The sequence below is a fragment of the Mus caroli genome, unplaced genomic scaffold (genome assembly GCF_978045245.1).
Source record: "Mus caroli unplaced genomic scaffold, Mus_caroli_1 scaffold_8, whole genome shotgun sequence".
NCBI classification, from domain to species: Eukaryota; Metazoa; Chordata; class Mammalia; order Rodentia; family Muridae; genus Mus; species Mus caroli.
Window position 1 is genome coordinate 54,269,018 of NW_028227263.1, and position 21,118 is coordinate 54,290,135.

General features: G+C 41.7%; 1 protein-coding gene across 21 annotated transcripts in view; it reads right to left on the reverse strand.

Moving 5' to 3' along the window:
* Positions 1-21,118, reverse strand: part of Dlg2 (discs large MAGUK scaffold protein 2) — a 2,003,181-nt gene that overhangs the window by 242,612 nt on the left and 1,739,451 nt on the right. The window contains exon 1 of one of the 21 annotated variants that reach the window (XM_085841533.1): positions 5,938-6,376. The exons of 19 other annotated variants lie outside the window; for them this stretch is intronic. The gene's annotated coding sequence lies outside the window, so the exon portion shown is untranslated. Of the gene's footprint in view, positions 1-5,906; positions 6,377-21,118 lie in introns of those variants that run through there. One more of the 21 variants, XM_085841532.1, reaches the window with a different exon arrangement.

The window sequence follows — 21,118 nt, forward strand, 5'->3', positions numbered from 1 at the left end:
AATACATGAGAAGCCCCTGCTGTAAGCTGGCCCTTCCAGAGAAGGAATCCATCAACAGAGGAAGAGGGAATCTGGCTACCACATGTTCTTAGTGTCTTGCTCCCTAAAGCTATGAAAATGCCTTTTTATACACCCACCCAAAGGAGAGATTGCAAAAGAAGTTGGTGGACTGATTCTCCAGGGTCCAAAAGAATGCTAATCTTTACTCATCCAATGACGTCAATAAGAATGTGGGAGAAAAAGTCTCTAGCCTTAGTCCCCCACAAAGTGACTGAGTAAACTTCCCCTGGCCTTCATCTATGTATCACACTATACAATGTAGTCAAGACCATTTTAGTGCAGCCACTGCAGTTCCCTGAAAGAATGCTAGGACCTTGAGAGACTGATGGCTGCATGGCCGTGCCTCTTCAAGGAGAACAACCATGCATGGGTAATGCCAGAGGCATGCATGGGTAATGCTGGAGGTGGTGAGAGGCAAAAATAGCCCATGCACTTTCTGTGCCAACCAGCCAGGGGAAGCACAAGAACAGAAGCCAGATGTTTCAATCAAGTCTGCAGAGTTTTCTAAGAAGTCAGAGGTGAAAGACCATGTTTGCTTTAAGGGAAGAGGAGGAGGAGGAGAAAGAGAAAGACAAAGAAGAGGAGGAAAGACTTTAAAAGACATGACAAAAGTGGATAAAAGTACTAATCATGCAAGCCTGACAACCTGAATGTGATCCCATGATCCCAAGAACCCACAAAAACAAAATGTCAGCTGTGATGGCCACAACTGTAACCCCAGCATGCCTATTGTGAGATGGAAGGTAGAAACAGGGGATGGATGGTTTTAAATCCCACAGGCCACCTAGCCTGGAGTACATAGCACAGCAGCAAGAGAGACCCTGTCTCAACAAGGTGGAAGGTGAGAACTGACTCCTGAGAGATGCTCTATGACCTCTGCATGCATGTTCTCCCACATGCGCACCCACACTCTCATACACACAACTAAAATAAACTAACTTTAAAAACCTGATACCCCCCCCCCAAAAGAAGTGAAGAAGGTGCTCTAGGATCCCAAGGCATTCAAGAGCTTCCTTTCCACTTCTTCCTTTGTTCTGAGCATTGTCCCCAAACTGAAGGAGGACATCCCAGGCTGCCAACTGTGAAGGACCAGTAGATGTGTAAGCCAACATCAGTGCAGATGACAGGCAGCCTGGTGAACAGAGAAGGCTCCTAGGCTGCAGGAAAAGTGGAAAGAGGATACAGATGCCTTCAGAGCAGAAAGAAACTGATGTGACAAGCAAGGGAGAAGGCATTGTGGCAGAGAGCAAGGAGCAGGAGGAAGAAGAGGCGAGGAAGGTTGAAATGGGTTCTAGCACATTAGTTTTGTTTGTTTGTTTGTTTGTTTTCTGTGTTTCTTTTATCAGACATTTAACCTTATGCCATATACAAATCAGTTCTTTTAAACAAAAGTGCTGATATGCAAGGCTGTGAGCAGTTTGTTTTGAAAAACATACAAGATGCTTGTTTTGGGGGGAAAAGTCAATATATTGTCAATTGCATTATTAGATAACCTCTTCTGGGTGGAATTTTCAATAACCGTGAACTGCATGCTATAGAACAGATACTTTCAGCTTCCATGCCCATTTAAAGCATGTTCTTGTTGGTGCATAACATATAGTAGCTTTCTATAGGGATGGTAGCTGTTTCTTCTTCAGTGTCTCTGCTGTGCTGTATATGAAGTATTTGTTCAATTTTCTGAATTCTGTAATTTTGAAAGGAAAACATTGTGACTGAGACTGTTTTGTTGACACTGGTGGATGCTTCTAACACACAAATTCTACTAAGTAAACAAGATTGTCATCTACCTGTGCATGTGTCTGGAGCTACAATCTTTTCTGCTTACCATGTTTTCAGTCTGTACCAGATATTACTTGACAGGCATTGTGGGATTTATCTTGGTCAAGCCTCTCAAAAGCACTGGGAAAGAATCACAGCAGGCTGTAATGTTTCGCCTGTTACACTCAGCAAACACTAAATTAAATAACTTAGGAAAGCTCACAGAGCTAAGAATACACAGACCCTAGCCTGAACCCATGGCCAACCAAAGCAGCCCATGCAGTCACTATACAGCAGCTACATCCTGGTCTCCCATCCATGGGCCATCCTGGAATGAAAGCTATCTAAACTCAGAGGTTACTGTAAAGTTTGGGATGATCTTTACATCCATTCATCAGTCATCCAAAGCTTCTTGTTTTTGTTGTTGTTTGTTTGAGACAAGGTTTCATGTAGCTGAAGCTGGCCTCAAACTCACTATGTAGCCAAGTATTACATTGATCTCCTGGTTCTCCTGCCTCCTGAGTATTGGGATGGTAGTCATACACAACCACCATGCCTGATTTACACAATGCTGGGATTGAACCCTGATATCTATCCCTGGGGCTTCATTCCCAATCCATCATTATTATTGCAGTTTGTGTTGTTACTGGGGTTCAGAATGAGCAAAGGAAGGCCAAGGCAGCCTGTCTCATTCAAGACCCTCATGTTCAGAGTTCTAAGACTGGCACATGGACTTCATGCAGAAGCAGCCTCCTTTGCCAGTGGCATATACCCTACTCCTAGGAAAAGAAACCAGTTCAAACAGGATACATGCTACAGCATCTCTGTGTGGGGTTAGTCAGATTAGATGCTTTCAGTTGTGGAGGGCTGAGCCCTGAACCAGGGTCAGATAGGAAGATAAGGAAGGCAGCAGCTTGGACTGAGCCAAAAGCATATGAAACAAGAGTCTTAAAAGTTCATCGACTTGCCCTAATCAAACTTCAAAAGAGATGCTCTTATCAAGTATTCTGAGGCCTTGAGAAAGCTAAGGCGATAACAGTGGGCAGCGCTATTAGATTGGTGTGTGTGTGTAGAGTTCACCCACTTTCAGGTACTTATTATTTAACAACTTCAGACACTTTTAAGTTTGTACAACTCTACAAGGTATGGATTTCCCAACTCAGGGTTTAGTTAATCCCAGTTCCTCCACAATACTATTCAAAGGTCAGCTACAAACGTGTATTAATTGTGAGTGAATGCTTAAAACAAAAACTTGCTCCTAGCACTTTGGTTTATCAATGACTACCTATAACTACATGTGTATCAAGACCGCTGACTCAGCAGCCAGTTGCTTCTCAGCTTATTGGTTACTGAGCACCCATTATTCAGTTTATATGAGAAAAAAAATCACGGATGTTTTGTCTCCAAAATGACTTTTTTTTTTTTGAAAATAACTAGCTCCAAGAGAGATTATACTAAGCAAAACAAAATATTACACCATGTGAGTGTTCGATTCATATAAGACAATGGATTGCTGAAGATACAGCTGATCACAGGGATGCTGACAAGGAATTGTTGAAGACAAAGCTGATCTTAGAAATGCTCTTTGCAAAGGTCCAGCTTGTCTGGCTTCAGACAGGGGTGCAGTAGGGGTAAGGGATGGGGGATGGGGACAAGGGACTGAAGCATGTATTTTACATAGCAAAGCAGACCTGGCCTCCAGGTTCTCCCATCATCCCTCAGTCTCTACCTAGCATACCCTGCCCCCAACCTCAGCCCAGGGGTAGACTGCCCTTCCCCCAGAGGTGCCTCCCTATATTATGCACTCTCTTCTTTCTCCCTCTCCCTTCCTTTCCCCTCCTTATTCCTCCTTTTTCCCTCTTCCCCTCTTCTTCTACCACTCCCTCTACATCCTTCTCACCTCCCTCTCTATCCCTCTCTCTTCCTCTCCATTTCTCCCCCCTCTCCTCTTCTCTCCTCTCCTCTCTCTGTGCAAGTGCCCTTTCTCTCTTTCTCTTCTTCCCCTATGCATCCCCCACTCCCCCCGGCCTTGTTTCTTGGAGCTAGTGAACTCGACCACCCCCCAGAGCAGCTTCCCAATAAACCTGTCCTTAATATAATCTTGAATTGGTTTATTCCACTGGCTGCAGAGGAATAACCTATCACAGCTATACATCTGGATGGACTCAACACAGATGTAGAAGCAAGAATGAGGAAAGTGATCGGGATGAAAAGGCTGTAGGCATCCTTAAGGAAATTCCGTGACTTGGAATTGAGGGAACTGCTACAGATGATTCCTTAGATTGAGAATAAAAAGAAGGAAAGGTTGCAAACTGACCAGGACTTCGAGAACAGTGTGACAACTCCCTAGAATGCATAAAAGAAACAGGCTTGGCATGAGGCTCTATGGCTCACCAGAAGGAACAGGGAAGTACTAAGTACATTTCTGTTCAAAAGCTGAACCACTTTAATGTGCCATATTTTAGTATTTTAAACAATGTACTAAGCAAATGACAATTTTACACTCCCCCCCCCACGCAGTACACTATATATTTAAAAACAACAGCTTTTGATGGTTTAAGGAAAAGCAGGCAAGCAAACAAACTTGAAACATCTTAGTTTTGCCAAAAAAAACTACAATGCCATTTCCATGGTCACAAGCACCAAGAATGAGAAGACACAGTCTGCCAGTTCATCTGTCTGCCCACCCGCATGTTCCCCCCTCCACACACCGTGGTCTGTGGTCTGTCAGGTTAATGCTCAACACCTGTGGTTAACTGTTCTCCCTTACGAAGGGCACCCATACTGATTTTCAAGGGGCTATGTGGGAAGGGGCTCGAAGAGGGCTGGTACAGAGAGAAGAAAAGCCATCCTGTCAGAGATAAGCTTCCCTAAATCAGAGGAAAATCCTCTCTCCTGCCCAGCAAGTCTGCTCTCTCACCCCAGGGGAGGGTGAGGAGAGACTTGGGACTTAGCTGTTATGCCAGATGCAAATTAACTACCATCACAATGCGGACACACACACACACACAAACTAGATGTGTTAACAAGCGCTCCTATCACCCAGCTGCAAATGTTCAAGTCTCCAAAGCCACGGAAATGCTACACCTCTAGGGCAGTGAGCTGGTACGCAGGAGTACAGGAAATACACAGCCGGCTCTCTGAGCAGGCAGTGATGCTAAGTCTAACATATGCATCGTAACCATTGAATATGTCACTATTTCTCCATCCTAAAGCATATATGACTTTTTGTTTATGCCCTTTTCAGAGAAAGTGTGGGGTGATGAGACTGGAATGTGGCAACCCTTGGAAACAGCTGTTCCGAGGTGGATGTCTCTCCTTCAGTCACCTTCTCTACAACTTCCATTTCATAATTAAATGAGATAGGTTTATGCCAGAAAGATCAGCTGCTCAGCCCCACACTTGGACTTTGTTGGGCAGCCTGAGGGCTTTACACGGGAGGAAGGCTTCTTTTGATTTGCACAAACCTGTGAACTATGTTATCATTTTGCAGATGAGGTCGGGTGAATGAGGTGGGTTTCCAAGAAGAGCTGTGATTGGAACACAGGTGGGATGACCTGAAGGGACATTCTTAACTCCTAAGGGACCTCTGTTAATCAACTGCTGTCTGCAGATATGGAACTGTAAACCCCTAAATAAGAAACCGTGATTTTGGAGGGATATCCAACTTTGCAAAGAATCTAACTTTGTGCACACAATTACTGTCTTTAAACAACCACACAAAGTAGCTATCATCTCTGTTACAAATGACAAAGCTGAAGGGAGCACAGTTCAGCAATTTCTCAAAGTTGCATTAGCTGATCACGGGTAACAGCAAGATTCAGCATTCAAGTCTATCTGGTTCTTTTAGACAAGTGAGCCTGCCTTCCTGCCAAACAACTAGTTTGTTCCCTAAGCAGGGTCTGACTCCACTTTAAACAGGCAAGCAGCAAACAGCCCCTCCGAAGTCAGCATGGACCCAGGCATTTCTGGAACCCGTTTAAATCTACTGTCCAGTTTCACATTCCTAAACACCGAGTCCCCCTCCCTTACACACACACACACACACACACACACATACACGCCTGTTCACACAGCGTGAGACTTACTGTGAAGAGGCCACTAGTGAAGCAAACTCACCCACAGTGGTTTGGGGGCTGTTGTGTTGAGACGGAGAAGGAACTTCGGCGACTGTTGCTTTCTCAGAACACAGCCAGCCACAGACAAGATCACAGAGTTGCAGCAGCAGCAGCAGATGCCTGAACGCAGCAAGTGCTGTTAAGTGGCAAGGGCCGCTGTTCTGGGAAGGAAAGGAGGGGGCACTGCCTTGCTCTTTGCATCTCAGTGGCAGTCATACCCTCAACCGGGTCTGTCAGGAGCAAAATGTCGGAGGAAGGCAGCTCGGTTCTCTCACCAGAGCGCCCTAGACAGTTGCAGAGAGTTTCAGCATAGCAGACAGCTGATCTCAAACTCAGCTGAGTGGCGGTTCCCTCGCGGTGCAACTTCAGGGCGCCGGGGTGTGGAGACTCCACCTGGCCCACACCTGACACTCGGGAGCTGGCAAAGCCTTTTAGGAGTGCTGCGGGTGGAGCCACCCTCCCAGTGTCGCCACAGAGCTGGTTTGAGATGTTTTGCAACACCAAAGGACCAGTTTCAGAAATGGAAAGCTTTCTCCTTTTGCTAGAAAGAGCGCTCATAGGTGAGAAACAAGTTACTTTGAAGGTTTTAAAAGTCCACTTTTCCTCTGTTCACCCTGTCTCTTTTACTTCTTCTCAGAAGGAAAACTCCTTAGCTTTGAGGGAGAGGAGAGGAGCCAGGACACTGTTTACCCCCAAATCCCAGCTCACCTCCCAAGAAGCCGGTTGTTTTTGAAATTCTAATACTGAAGTGTGGGGGCTGTCCCCTTTTAGAAAGGACCTGGTAGTAAACATTCTGGAGCTAATGTTAATTGGTCACCTGGCTGGTTGGAACCTGAGGGTCCCCTTAGCCAAGAATACCTGCTTCCTGGCTTCCATCAGCTTGAAGTGAGTAGGGAATTCAAAAGAGAGAAAAGTGCATCTTCACTCATTTCATCTGTTTTGTGTGGGAAAACTACGTCACCAAACTGAAAGAACTCATCAAACTGAGATTCTAATTCACCCTCTTCCTTCAGTTTGAAGTAGGCCAGCCAATGCCAATTCAAGACCCCGTTGTTCCAAGCTTTTCTCCGTATTTATTGTTTTTCTTTCCTAAAAGCATTTTCAAAGCATGGTTTATAAGGAATTCTTGTTTTGACTGTACAGTTTATTAATTTTCTGAAATCTAGGGTAGTCATATAATGATTGAATGTCTAATAAGTGGAGCCAGACATGTTGGTCACCCCTCCTCCACAACCACCCCTAACACCACACACACTACACACACACACACACCCACACACGCACACACACACACACACTGATCGCTGGTGCAATCCAGCTGAATGTGGCTCTGTTTTCTTGCCCTCTCTGTTGCTACTCAAATCAGATGTTGTGGTCACCATGGTGACACCACCCACCTGTTCTCCCTTTTTTATTTATAAAACTTAAAGTGGACTGTGTCTGTGATTTTTTTTTTAAATTGAAAACTGAAACAGTTTAATCAAACTTCTCTGAAAAATGAAGTAATTTCATGTAAATAGTTTATTTTAGAAAATTCTAAATGTGTTACTTTAGACATGATCTATCAGAAAAACACAACTGAAGATTAGAATCCGTTTAATACTCAGGGACTAAAAAATCCCAAGGGTTCTTGGGGGATAAAAATAAGGTTTAGTTTCTACTAACCAAATAGCTGTAATGATGGGGTCCCTGGCTCTAGAAGTCTCCAGGGCTTTCCTAGGGTGAGCAAACTCTTGGCAAATAATTATGGACTTGGGGTTGCAGTGGATTTGGGGTTGCAGTGTTCCTTTGTATGTGTTTCTTTTATCACACCCAGAAAGGGTTGATATAAAACCGGTTAAGAAAAACAAGCTTTTTCTTTTGAAAAGTAGTTTGCTTTTCAGTGTCCTGTGTTTCTACAAAGGATTTTTAGCCATATTCATGCCCTCCCCTCCCTCCCCACTGCCTCTCCTTCCATTCCCTTTCCTCTTCCACTGGGACCCTCCTTCTCAAAAAGTCCTGCTCCTCCGTGCATGTCTTCTTTTGGACTTGACCAAGCCTGGGGGGGGGGGGGCGGGTAGGTTATCTACTGCAGCAAGAGCAACCACTTGTTTGTTGGGGGTTCTTTTCTCTGGTATTCTTTTCTCTTGGTTTTTTGGTTGGACTCAAAACTTGGGTGGCTGTAGGGGTATGAATTTATAGCTAGATCTTTATTCCATTGATCAATAGGTCTGGTGTTGTGCCAGTACCAAGATGTTTCTATTAATGTCAACCTGAGTATCAGTTTACAGGGACAAGAATTGGGACATCAGCAGTACTGTATAATTAGCATATTAATTATGATGGGTATGAATAAAGAAATAAAGAGAACGAGAAAAACATGACAGTGGGATTAATGAGCAGCATTAGGTTGCTAGATAAGAAGTAAGGAAGGGAAGGCATACATTAAATGGTAGAAGTAAAGGGAAAAAGTTGGGAGGGGCAGGATGTAGGAGTTAAAGGTAGACTGGAAAGTGATGGGGAAAAATATGTACTGAAATAACATCATCTCAGGAGGTTGAGTCACAGAGACTCTAAACTAGGGCAGACCGTGTTCTTTTGAGAGAGGAAAAAGAAAGATGATAGGATATGGGGAAAAGGGTGTGTGAAAAGTGAGGGACCAAGGTAACTGGCTGCAATGATCTTAAATATTACATAAATAAAAAAAAGCTGTAGACTGTGCAGGGCAATAAGAGCTGGATAGAGATTGGGACGGGGGCATACTGTCAGCTGATGGACTCCTTACGTCCTAAGGTGTCCTGGCAGTGGCCAGAGTCTCATTGCAATCTCAAACATCAAATAGCAACTGGGATTTGAGGTATCAGTCTGCTCAAATGGTGAGCCAGAGCTGGGGTGAAAGTATGAGTATCAATGGTGTGTGTGTGTGTGTTTGTGTGCGCGTGCGCGAGAAAGCACACTAGCTTCTTTAAAGCAGTGTTAACTCCAATCATAGTTCTAGATGCCATGGGAGCACACTGAGTAGCTGACACAGACAGGGAGCAGAAAGTTAATGAATTCCTGCAGAAGGATGAAGGCTATAAAAGTACAGACCTATGGATTGATTTTCTCTGTTAAGCACAATTTATTTGACTACCATTATGAAATCAGTTAGTTTACAAGTAAGAGTTAATCTCTAGGGCAGGTCAGACTGCATGTCAAGCTGCCTTAAAAAGAAACACAGCAGTCAAGAGCTTTTATTACAAAGTGCTTTCTCTTGAGGCATTCTGACAGCATTGCCCCCTTTGGCTCTTATAAAGCACTAATCAACCCTGCAGATAAAAGTGCTCCCCTGACCACTCATGTATATATCACCTAGGACAGTTATCTTGCTGCCTTCCAATCACAAACATGGATGGAAAAGCTACAGCCCCCTTGGTAGTACTTGTCTGTAATCCCAAGATTGGAGACTAAAGCAGGAGGTTTGAGGTCGTTCTTCATTAGCAAGATCCTGACAGAAGAAAAAGGACGAGAAGGAGGAAGAGGAGGAGGAGAAAGAAGAGGAGGAGGAATAAAACCCACAAAATGATTGTGCTATCATTGCAAGTAACTCTAGCTAGTTCCACTACTTGAGTGGAGAACTTCTGTTTTTCTGGCTTGTGGGTATCATGAATGGATGTTTCCTCTGCTGGTTGAGGTTGAGATTCTGCATTGTTTTTTTTTTTTTTTTTTTTTTTTTTTTTTTCCCGAGACAGGGTTTCTCTGTGTAGCCCTGGCTGTCCTGGAACTCACTTTGTAGACCAGGCTGGCCTCGAACTCAGAAATCCGCCTGCCACTGCCTCCCGAGTGCTGGGATTAAAGGCGTGCGCCACCACGCCCGGCTCTGCATTGTTTTAATGAAGTGTCTTAGTCAGGGTTTCTATTCCTGCACAAACATCATGACCAAGAAGCAAGTTGGGGAGGAAAGGGTTTATTCAGCTTACACTTCCATGTTTCTTTTCATCACCAAAGGATGTCAGGACTGGAACTCAAGCAGGGCAGGAAGCAGGGGCTGATGCAGAGGCCTTGGAGGGATGTTATTTACTGGCTTGCTTCCTCTGGCTTGCTCAGTTTGCTTTCTTATAGAACCCAAGACTACCAGCCCAGAGATGGCACCACCCAAAATGGGCCCTCCCCACTTGATCACTAATTGAAAAAAAATGCCTTACAGCTGGATCTCATGGAGGCATTTTCTCAACTTTAGCTCCTTTCTCTGTGATAAATCCAGCCTGTGTCAAGTTGACACACAAAACCAGCCAGTACAAGAAGTAACAACAGTAGCTCCCACTTTCAACTGGAATAGGCATATTTTCATAATCACTGCACAGATAATCTCAGACAACTCAATCAACAAGTCAATGTCTCCCGTGAAAACAGATTTGTAGGATGAGATTCAGGATTCTCTGACAATGTGGAATGCTGCAGTAATAGCCAGATCTCAGCCACTATCTGGTGAAGGTCTTTTACCACCTTCCAGGGTTAATGTGGTTTATAGGAACTAGTTTACAGTATGCTAAAGTGAGACCATTGGTCCTGTAACTGATGTGAATTCTGACAGCTGGAAGCCAGGATCATTCAGTGGCTCTTTTCCTTTCTTCTCTGCTGGTTGCCTCTTCCTCCTAGATGCCCTCAGGATTTCCTTGTAGATCTCCAAACTTCTTTGCTTCCTATTGACTTCGAAAATCTTTCAGAGTCTATTTATTTTATTTTATTTTATTTTTTATTTTATGAGGCAGAGTGTCACTATGTCTCCTTGGCTGGCCTAGAACTTAGTATGTCCAGGCTGGCCTGGAATTCTTAGAGATTGCTTGCTCTGCCTCTGGAGTGTTAGAATTAAAGGTGTGTGCTACCATGCCTAGCCCAGAATCTATTCTCTTTCACGCCTAATAAGATGAAAAAAACTGGAAGAGGCATAGAGTAATGACCTGTAAAATGTTTGCTCTGAATTAAAGCTTCAAACTGGGGGAATATGAAGACTTGGTTTAATTCCCACCTTTGCCAAATACATTTCGGAAATTTTAGTCAAAATGCTGGTCTTTTTTTTTTAAGTCTTTAAAGCTTTATAAGCTTTAAGGGGATCAAGCAAAAGGAGATGTTCTGCAAAATTTAAAGTTTAATATAAATGGCAAATATCACAGAACTATTATACAGCTAAAGTGATACTGTAGACTGGAGGTTTTGGGCAAACTAATAGATATTAAAAGAACATGCAGCCTTTGATTAAGTCTACTCCAGTTATAGCAATCTAGATAAGAAAATTGACCTCAATTCTATATCCAATAAAACATCCAATCCCATCACTCCTACCCCCAGAATGCGTCTCTGCTCCAGCTAGCTCTTTCTGTTGTCACTGTACCCATGCAGGCTCTCTTGCAATGTGTCTCCTTTCCATTATGTTACTTTCCTTGCAATTAAACAGAATTTATCCAAAAATGCCCATTTGGTCTTGTATCCCTTCTGCTCAAATTCCTTACTGGCTCTCTATTAACTATAGCACCAAGCTCTGGTTGTCGGTGAAGGACACCTACAAACGTACAAACTTGATTGTGGTCTCCCTTCCCCCACCTGCTTGAACCTGCTTGCTCAAGGGTGGAGTTTCCTGCTCATTTGTGCTGCCACGCCCACTGCTAGACCCTGTTGGCTTAGCTGCTTGGAGGCACACACGTGTTCGTCCTGCTACTGGATCCCGAGTTACTTGGCGGGAAATTGGGTTCCCTCCCCCTTCCTTTGGGTTCCCTCCCCCTTCCTTTATAATGTTGGAATTAAAAAGGCGGGCTTTGAACATGAAATCGTCTTGGCCCCATTCTTTCTTCCGCCCCGTCTAGATTCCTCTCTTTTCAGCTCGAACTGCCATTCTCAGTTGAACCGTTCGTGTTGTGGACTGCGGGCAGGCCGCAACACTTGATATACAGAGATGATGACATCTTCTTGGAAAACATGATGATGCTGTACTGACAACTTTTCCTTTAGTCACTTTGTTTATTCTTATAATACACACTCAAACACCGCTGCCTCTGGGAGTTCTTCTGAACTTCCCAGCTCAAATGAAGCACCCCTTGTGATTCTCACAGTATCCCCAGCATCATTTATCACAGCACCCTGGGGTACTCTGGATCCTTCTTTGGCTGAAGGCACCACTAATTTGACTAAGACTAGCATTTTTTGGCAGCTTGGTTGCAATAAACACTGAAGAGATATTTCTGATTGTGCACAGGTGTTTCATAGAAACACTTGGAATCAAATCATTTACTTTTCACAGGTAGTTATTTTCACATGTATTTAAAGTATGCTTAATAGTAACCAATGAGCAAATTGTCAAGGGTTATTGATTTGTCATTCAAATTAGCTCTTACTAGCATTTATTAGGGACTTTAATTTGGCATGGCTCTGGAAAGTTAGATGCCATATGGCATTTGGTTATATTGCCAAGTGGTTTTATTTTTTTATTGAAATTTTAAATTATTATTATTATTATTATTATCCTAGAACTCAAAACACTTACTAGTTAGCCAGATGCTGGAGATAGCTTCAGGTGACATTATGCACCTGTTCTGGAAGGAATTTTTTTTCTCTCTCAGAAGCAAAGTCTTTTGGAGATGTGACAATTGTGGAAATTCTTAGAAAACCAGACTGTACTCAGACTAGACTGGAGGTGAACAGCTTTATATTTTCCAGTGACTGAATCAGACTCATGATTTCTCTCTACAGACCTAACTGATTAATAAATAAAACAGACTGAAAGACCTCAACAATGAAAGTCTACTCTGTGTATAATTTATTATGGTTCTCGCATCTATTTTTGACAATGAGGCTGCTCTCTGTTTACTCTTTAACATATTTCTCTAATGAATAAAAGGTACTCCAAAAAGCATCTAAAACTGAACAACACCTTTGTTTATTTCACAATATACAAAGAAGATGGCACTATAAGGGTGACTCAGGGTACAGAGGAGTGACGTCATTATAACCGAGTGCTGGCTAAATACTTCCCTATAGATAGTGATATCTGGTCTCCAAACATGTGTGTAGGACAGAATTTGGGTCACCGTGGTAGTACAATTCAAAGATATCTACATAAGACGAGAGGCAAAAATAGCTCGTCTGCAAGCATCATTTTCTTAGGAGAAACAAAGTATGTGCACACAATCTCCAATTCTCTAATTGAGTGATGGGCCACAGTGTAAGTCCCAAACAATCACATCTGCATGGATGAAAGCAAGCCAATTAGCTCAGCAAAGCTGAGCTTCTGAACTAGAAGTTAGAAGAGATGCTATAATGTACTGGAAGTTTCTTTACCTCCTAGATTCAGGATTGAAGGTTGTTAATATAAGTCTTTTATCAGGTGAATTATCATGGCATTATCTTTTACCATAGTCCCATGGCTGCCTAGCCTAAGGAATGCACATGTAATCATGAATAAATATCAGATGGAAGAGTAGAAAATCAGAGACAAAAACCCGAGAAAGTTAGTTTTAAGACGTGAGCACTTGTTTTGATTGGGTCAATGTTTTTCAATTATGCTTTGATTAATGGCACAAAGCTTCCTACCCCGTATTTCTCTACCTTTCCCCTAAATCTCTCAGTCATGTTTTCTACCTAAGATGCATCTTTAGTAACAGTATGTTCAGTTGCAAAGAACGAATGTGTGTAATCTTAGGAAACAGTGTTGGGGTCTGAGTATGAAATGTGCCCTAAGGCTTGGTGATCAAGCTGGTGGATTTAATCAGTGAGAAGCAACTGTATCATGAGCACCCTGACCTAATCAATGGACTGTTCATACCAATCAACTCTAACGCACTGCACAGATTCCTTGTTTAGCTTTTTAAGGTCAATGACTTACCTTTCATGGGTAATTGTTTTCATATGTAATTAAAAGATGCTGACTAACAACCAGTGAGTGAATTATTAAGGATTATTAAATTGTTATTTCAATTAGTGTCTTACTAGTGTTTAATGAGTAATTTAATTTGGCATTGCAATGGAAGGTTATGTGCCATATGGTATTTGGCTATGTTGCCAAATGCTTTCATTGTTAGTATTTTTAATTTTTAATTTTATTATTATTAGTCTCCAAATTCAAAACACTAGCCAATTAGTCAGATGGCCAAGATCAATTTTAGGTGACATTATAAACCTGTTCTGGAAGGCATTTTTCAGGTCCCAAAGTCTTTTAGAGAGTTGGTGGCACTATTGGAAGATGATAGCAGCTTTGACAGGTGGGGCCCCATTGGAGGAAGTTGGTCACCACATTGGGAGAGTGTGGTCTTGGGGGCTACAGTTTGTCTCTGCTCCTTCTCTGTCTTTCACCTCCTATCTTCCAAAAGGTGAGTCATTGGGTTGTATCACATGCTCCCCATCTGACACAATTTTCTGCTTTACCTTGTACAGGCCCAGAATCAACTGAGTTGAGCCACCATGAACTAAAACCTCTCAACATCTGAGTCAAAGTAATATTGCTCCCTTCAAATTTTTCAGATGGTTTGTAATAGCTATGAGGATCCGAGTGATACACATAGGTTGGAAATGTACAACAGCTAGAATTGTATTCTTGGCCCATTGTTAATTAACTCTACATAACTGGTAAGAATAAAACAACAAATGAATTAATAATTACACATGTGACTTAGTATGAATCTGATGTGGAGGTTTCAAGCAATATTTTGACTGATTCAATTAGCATTCAAGAGTTTGCCAAGTACATTATTCAAATAAGGTTATTTTTCTATCTGTTTGCTATAAATGATTAGCAAAGTGACAACAATCTCCATACTTGTGGAGTTTATAGCATAATGGCTAGAGTCAATGCTCATGAGTTCTGATCATGAGCCATTCATGCATACCAGTTTAGAAAATGACTAGTTGTGTTGTAGAGGGCTTACTGAAAGATGAACCTAGGTTTTCTGCATGTTAGCAAGTACTCTACCACGAAGATGCATTCCTCTCTCCCTACTGTGGAAATACAGTCCTACCCCCTTTTCTTTTTTCTCTGGAGACAGGAACCCACTAAAATACCTAGGCTCAGCTTTTAATTTGCAATCTTGCTTTCAGCCTTCTAAGCAGACAGGATTATAGGTTTGCAACACAATGTCTAGCTGAGTAGCTTTTAATGCGGTCTTGCTTCTCTTGGTCTTGTAGTCAGTCTTTCTTTGGCCATGTAACCTAACCTTTCAAAACACAACTATCTCCATCAGTAAGGCAGGATTTAGGAGTTTGTTCTTTCTGCACCCCAGGGCTGTGAGGAGTAAGTCAGGCTAGATGCAGCCCGTGTGATGTGAATCCTAGGTTTTGTTCAACTTGCATGCGATGTAAATGTCTTCTGAAGAATCTAGTTTTTCATATTTGTAGTTTTAGAGCTATAGATATAATACAGGCCAGCCCCCCCACCCCCAAGGAAGGGTCTGTCTACACAGCCCTAGGTGTCCTTGAACTCACAGAGATCCCCCCCCCCCCACCTCCTGGGATTGCTGGGATTAAAGACATGCACCTCCACACCTGGTTTAGCTCTTTTGTTTTTGAACAAACCCACAGATGAGGAAATTCTCTGCTGTAATTTCCCTTCCTTGTCCTAATTATTTTTTCTGTATTTTAGTGTCAGACACTTAGGAGGTCTCTAAAAGGGTTAGTCATTCAATGTGTTTCTTGAGTTGTTTTTCTGGATTAATCACTGCGAATCTCTTCCAATTTTTCACTTGGTAGTACTGTCTTCAGTTGTCATTGCTGTGGTCATTATTGTCACCATTGCTCTCCTTTTCTGTCCTGCCTATAACTCCTCTTCCTCATCTTCTCCTTCTTTCTTTTTGTCTTCCTCTTCTTTTTATTTTTATTTTTGAGAAAGGTCCTCATTATGTTGATCAGGATGGCCTTACCTGAGGCCTCCCTGCCTCAGTTTCATGTGTGCTGGATGTAAACCTGTGCCACAATGCCTGGATTATCTTTCTTCTCTCCTTTATTTCCAGGTCTGCCCCCTTCCTGTTCTAGGTTTGTTCTTCATTAATATTCAAGGCCTTGACCTAGAAACTGGAGGGTCTGAGAGCTCGACATTGGGTAGCTTGGGGAGAATAGTTCATTAGTTCATGATGATGGAAATTCCCTTCTTCCTGATTCTTCTATGAGTAAAAACAAAATGTCCATATCAAGTGCAGATTTCAAAGGTCTATGTTTTTTTAGGAGTTTTAAATGTACTATCACAAATTATATAGTACTGGTCTTTAGTGCTACCCAGCTACCATTACTGTGTTTAACGAAACACACATTAGAAACTATTTACTATCCACACTGATGGTGTAATTTTCTAAGTTAGAGTGCCTAGAGATGATAGGAAGTCAGCAAACAGACAGAATTTTTTTTTCTAAATGCTACAGTTTAAAAGAGGGCAGGCTTCTAACTAGAGCATGTTTCCTAGAGACACATACTTAAGACACCTGTGCACATGAACACAAATATATACTGCAGCATTTATGTGTAGGTCTTGCAGGAGACATCTCTCCTTCCAGCACATGGGGTTTAGGGATAAACCTCAAGTCATCGGGCTTGACACCAAATGGAACCATCCTGCTGGCCTCTCCTAGCATTTTGGTTCTATGAACGGTACTTATCAAGGGCATCCAGTTAAGTTTGCTGGGCTTTGCTAGACAATCAAGCAGAAAATGGGGCAGAATTTTATATTGTCAAGAACTCTTTCAAAATGAGGAATTTAGGTGGATTTTGAACTATTACTGAAATGCTTGGCCAGGTTTAGTGGCACACCCTTGTAATCATAGTGCCAGAGGGGCTAAAGCAGGAGGATTGCAATTTTGAGAAAAATGTAGACTACACAGCAAGGCTTTGTCTAAAAACCACCACCACCACCACCACTGCCACCATCATCATCAATTATCTATGAAAGCTTGGTTTATATAGTTTTATGGCATAGTGATGTGAGTGATTCTTAATTTTAGATCATATAGCAATAGTTACTGTCTTAGTCAGGGTTTCTATTCCTGCACAAATATCATGACCAAGAAGCAAATTGGGGAGGAAAGGGTTTATTTGGCTTACACTTCCATACTGCTATTCATCACCAAAGGGAGTCAGGACTGGAACTCAAGCAGGTCAGAAAGCAGGAGCTGATGCAGAGGCCATGGAGGGATGTTCTTTACTGGCTTGCCTCTCCTGGCTTGCTCAGCCTGCTCTCTTATAGAACCAAGACTACCAGCCCAGAGATGGTCCCACCCACAAGGGGCCTTTCCCCCTTGATCACTAATTCAGAAAATGCCTGACAGTTGTATCTCATGGGGGCATTTCCTCAACTGAAGCTCCTTTCTCTGTGATAACTCCAGCTGTGTCAAGTTGACACAAAACTAGCCAATACAGTTACTATTACTGGTTACTTGCATGAATTAAGCACTTCTCCTTCAAAATGACCTTCAAATATTAATGTACTTGACTCTCACAGTGATCTACTAGGTACCTTTCATTATATCTGATATAAATAACATGTTCTTGAACAGAGAACATTTGCCTGGAAATGGGTAGAACCCAGATAGTGTTATGTATACAATAAACAAGTGCATATGGATGGGAAGTGCTTAAACTCTACTTACCAATTTTAAAAAGTTTCAGAACTTAAGAGCAAAACTCCACTACTTGCCATAACTTGGCCTCCTGATACTGTTGGGCCTCAATGATCTTAGAGTGAATGTTTAGCTTCCTTGTAGCCAGGGGACTCACCCCCACCATGAATATCTGGGACCACCTCAGCAATGTTCTCTAGAGAAGCCTTGCCTTTCTTCATCTACCGAGCAAACTCACTTTCTCCATGGCCATCTCAGGACAAGTTCTTCATTACCTTCTATCACTAGACATTGCAGCCAGGTGAGCTCAGCTGTCCTCCAAACCACACTGCTTTTTGGATGCTTAGAGCAGTATTGATTCCCAGAGCAGTGGGGAGTTCTGATGCTAAACAAACAAACAAACAAACAAACAACAAACAAACCTCTACCTGCCAGTCTCTCATACCTGAAAACAGTAGAAACAACACAAATACTTTCTGAATAAAGTAGGGAAATAGTGTGTTCTGGGATAGATTTTAGCTACTTACTACGCAGACCCGTGTGCACACACACAGAGACACACACATGGGCACAGGTACACACAGTGTATAACAAGTAAGATGATAGACATGTTAGTTTAATTACTTACATGATCATTTCATGATTTTTGTCTATACATATCAAAATATTTTGTGTACTTTAAACATAAATGACCTAAAGAATATTTAAAGGAAATATAGAAGATTTTGAGGAAAAAACTCTAGAGCAAAATAACATTTTAGAAGAGAGAGTTTGATTTTCACATCCAAGATTCTGTAGTTTGTTTAGTGGAGAAGGGGAAAGCATCCTCTCTGCTCTCAGGGCTCTATGAACCGCCAGTGTTCCTTTTCATGACCTTGCACTTTGGGCCCTTTATTTCCTCCTTGGATTAAAAACTTCCTCTGGGTTCCTTGTGGTTTATCTTCTGTATGGCCTTCCTAAAGCCACAAATGAAGCCACTAGATGAATAGTACATCAAGTCTTCCTGAAATAGCTTTCATCCTGGCCCTAAGAAGTTGTCTATATTGCGATTTTTTTATAGCAAACTTAGAAGTACTATTTCTTTCTCTTGGAGGGTCAATCTGCCTTATGTCCCATTAGACCATTAAATGAAGATTTAACAAATCTTCACTCCACTGGACACTCAGAAATTAGAAGTAACTAAATGTATCCTCATTAATGCCTTTCAAATTCCATATAATATAGTGGGAGGTATAAGACAGGAACACATCATGTTGTGGGTTTCTATATCCATGAGATTAATGTTAATCAACAATTATATCTTTGAGTATTCTAATAATTTGTAAAAAGAAATAGATCCTGGGGAAGCAGAAAGAAGGTCTATGGAAAAATAGGGAGGAGGAGAGAGAATGATTTTAAGGAAGTCTGTAAAGCCATAAGGAATCATAACTTATTTACCTAAAACTCATGCAATACATACCAGCATATGTGTATATATCATATCTATATGTATTTTTAAATAAAGCATCATTCAAAATTTATTTATTCTTATTTTATGTGCATTAGTGTTTTGCTTATATGTATATGAGGGTGTTGGATCTCCAGGAACTGGAGTTACAGATAGTTGTAAGCTGCCATGTGGGTGCTGGGAATTGAATTCAGGTCCTCTGAAAGAGCATACAGTGCTCTTAACCACTGAGCCACTTCACCAGCCCCTATATGTTTTTTGTTTCTGTTTTTGCTTTTAATAAATTTCTCTGACTTGGCTGGCAATGCTCCCTCCAGCAGCCATAAACTAACAACTCCATTACACCCATGAGAAACCTCCTTTTGAGTTGTTGGTCAGAGAAATCCAAGAAATCACAAAGCAATATAGACAGTTGCAACTGCTCTTTGTTTCCTCACAGAGGCTGAAGGTAAGTTCCTACTGCTGAAGATATAATGTTTTTTGGACACAAGACTTGGAAGATGTGAGCTGGATCTGACTTTAAGGCCTCCTCCCTTAGGACTTGATTTCATAGTACCAAAAGATGCAATTAAAGCTTCCAAGGAAGGGAAGCGTCCAACAGTCCACACAACTGCGCGAGCCTCAGTGATGACTAGCATAGCACCCTAGGGAAGCGACAGTAGTTCTTAACCTGTAAATCTCAACAACCACCTGGGGTTTGGAGATGTTTGTATTGAACCATTCCTTCACAGGGGTGAAGATATTTACATTAAAATGCATTACAATAGTAAAATTACAGCTATGAGTAGCAACAAAGTTTATGGATGGGGGTCACCGCAACTTGAGGAACTGTATTAAAGGTTTTCACCATTAGGAAGGGTGAGAAGCCCTGCCACTGTGGCACTTTTATTTTGGGAGTAACTAACAGCTCTCTAACTGGGCTTAAGACCTCAACAGGAAGGTGTTTCAAGCTTTGGGAATTTCTCCAGGCTCTTGTCTGAAACTCCCCACCTCCAAGTTCTTAACTTTTACTTTTTTTCTGAAATCAGTTATTACTTCTCACTTACCCTGCTATTCACGAATAGCACCTTTTTGCGTATATGTACATGTATATGTACATATATATGGTATGGAAGAGATGAGAGTGTGGTAGATTTGAAGGTCAAGCAAAGGGCATACACATGAGCATATATGTGCTCAGTAGACCAAGGAACATTGTGAAATGTGGATACTATTGTTGATGCTGAATTTGATAAGAATCTTGGAATATACATGCTCATTGTATGCATTTAATTAAATTAAATGCATTACAGGGTTTTTTCATGTTCCTTAAAACAAAACAAATTTTTGTTTCATTATGTAGCACCAGATGGCCTCAAACTGGTCATCCTTCTGCCCCAGTTTCTCAAATACTGGCATTACAGGCATGATCAACCATAGTCAACTTGTACCCTTGTTTTATTTTTCCCAGTAGATACAGAATTCTGCAGACCACTTTGTGCTAAGATTATAAATTTCCACTCTTCTATAATCATGGAATATCCACTCATTATATTATTCCTATTAACAAACCCCATGTAATGGTTTGAAGAAAAATGGTCCCATAGTCTCATATATTTGAATTCTTGGTCACTAGTTGGAACTCTTTGGGAAAGATTAGGGGGTATAGCCTTGTGGAGGCTTTGAAGTTTCAAAAGCTCACACCAGGCCCGGTGTTTCTCTGCCTGCTGCCTGTAGATCAGGATGTAAAGCTCCCAGCAACTGCCTCCAGCACCATGCCTGCCTATCTGCATTTTGCCATGATAATCATAGACCGATCCTCCAAAAGTATAAGCAAGAGCATAATTAAATGTTTTCTTTTGTGAGAGTTGCTTTGGTCACAGTGTCTCTATACAACAATAGAACTGTAATTAAGATACACTAGAACTTACATTACAAAATATGAGTTAATCATTTGTGTTGTAACTTGGCAATGTGTAAAGTCCTAAGAAGGCTCATGATCAACATGAGCTAAAAAAGAAGTGTTCCACCATAATGAAAGTCTATAATTGTTAATAGTTCTTTTGCATCACTATGTGGCAAATCCATATTCATTTATGAATTTATACCAGGTTCAATTTGCTATTGAAAATTAGGGTAATATGCTATTACAAGCATGTGATACAGATATAATAATCTAATTTATCTAGGCCATGTTCACCTTAGAGCTT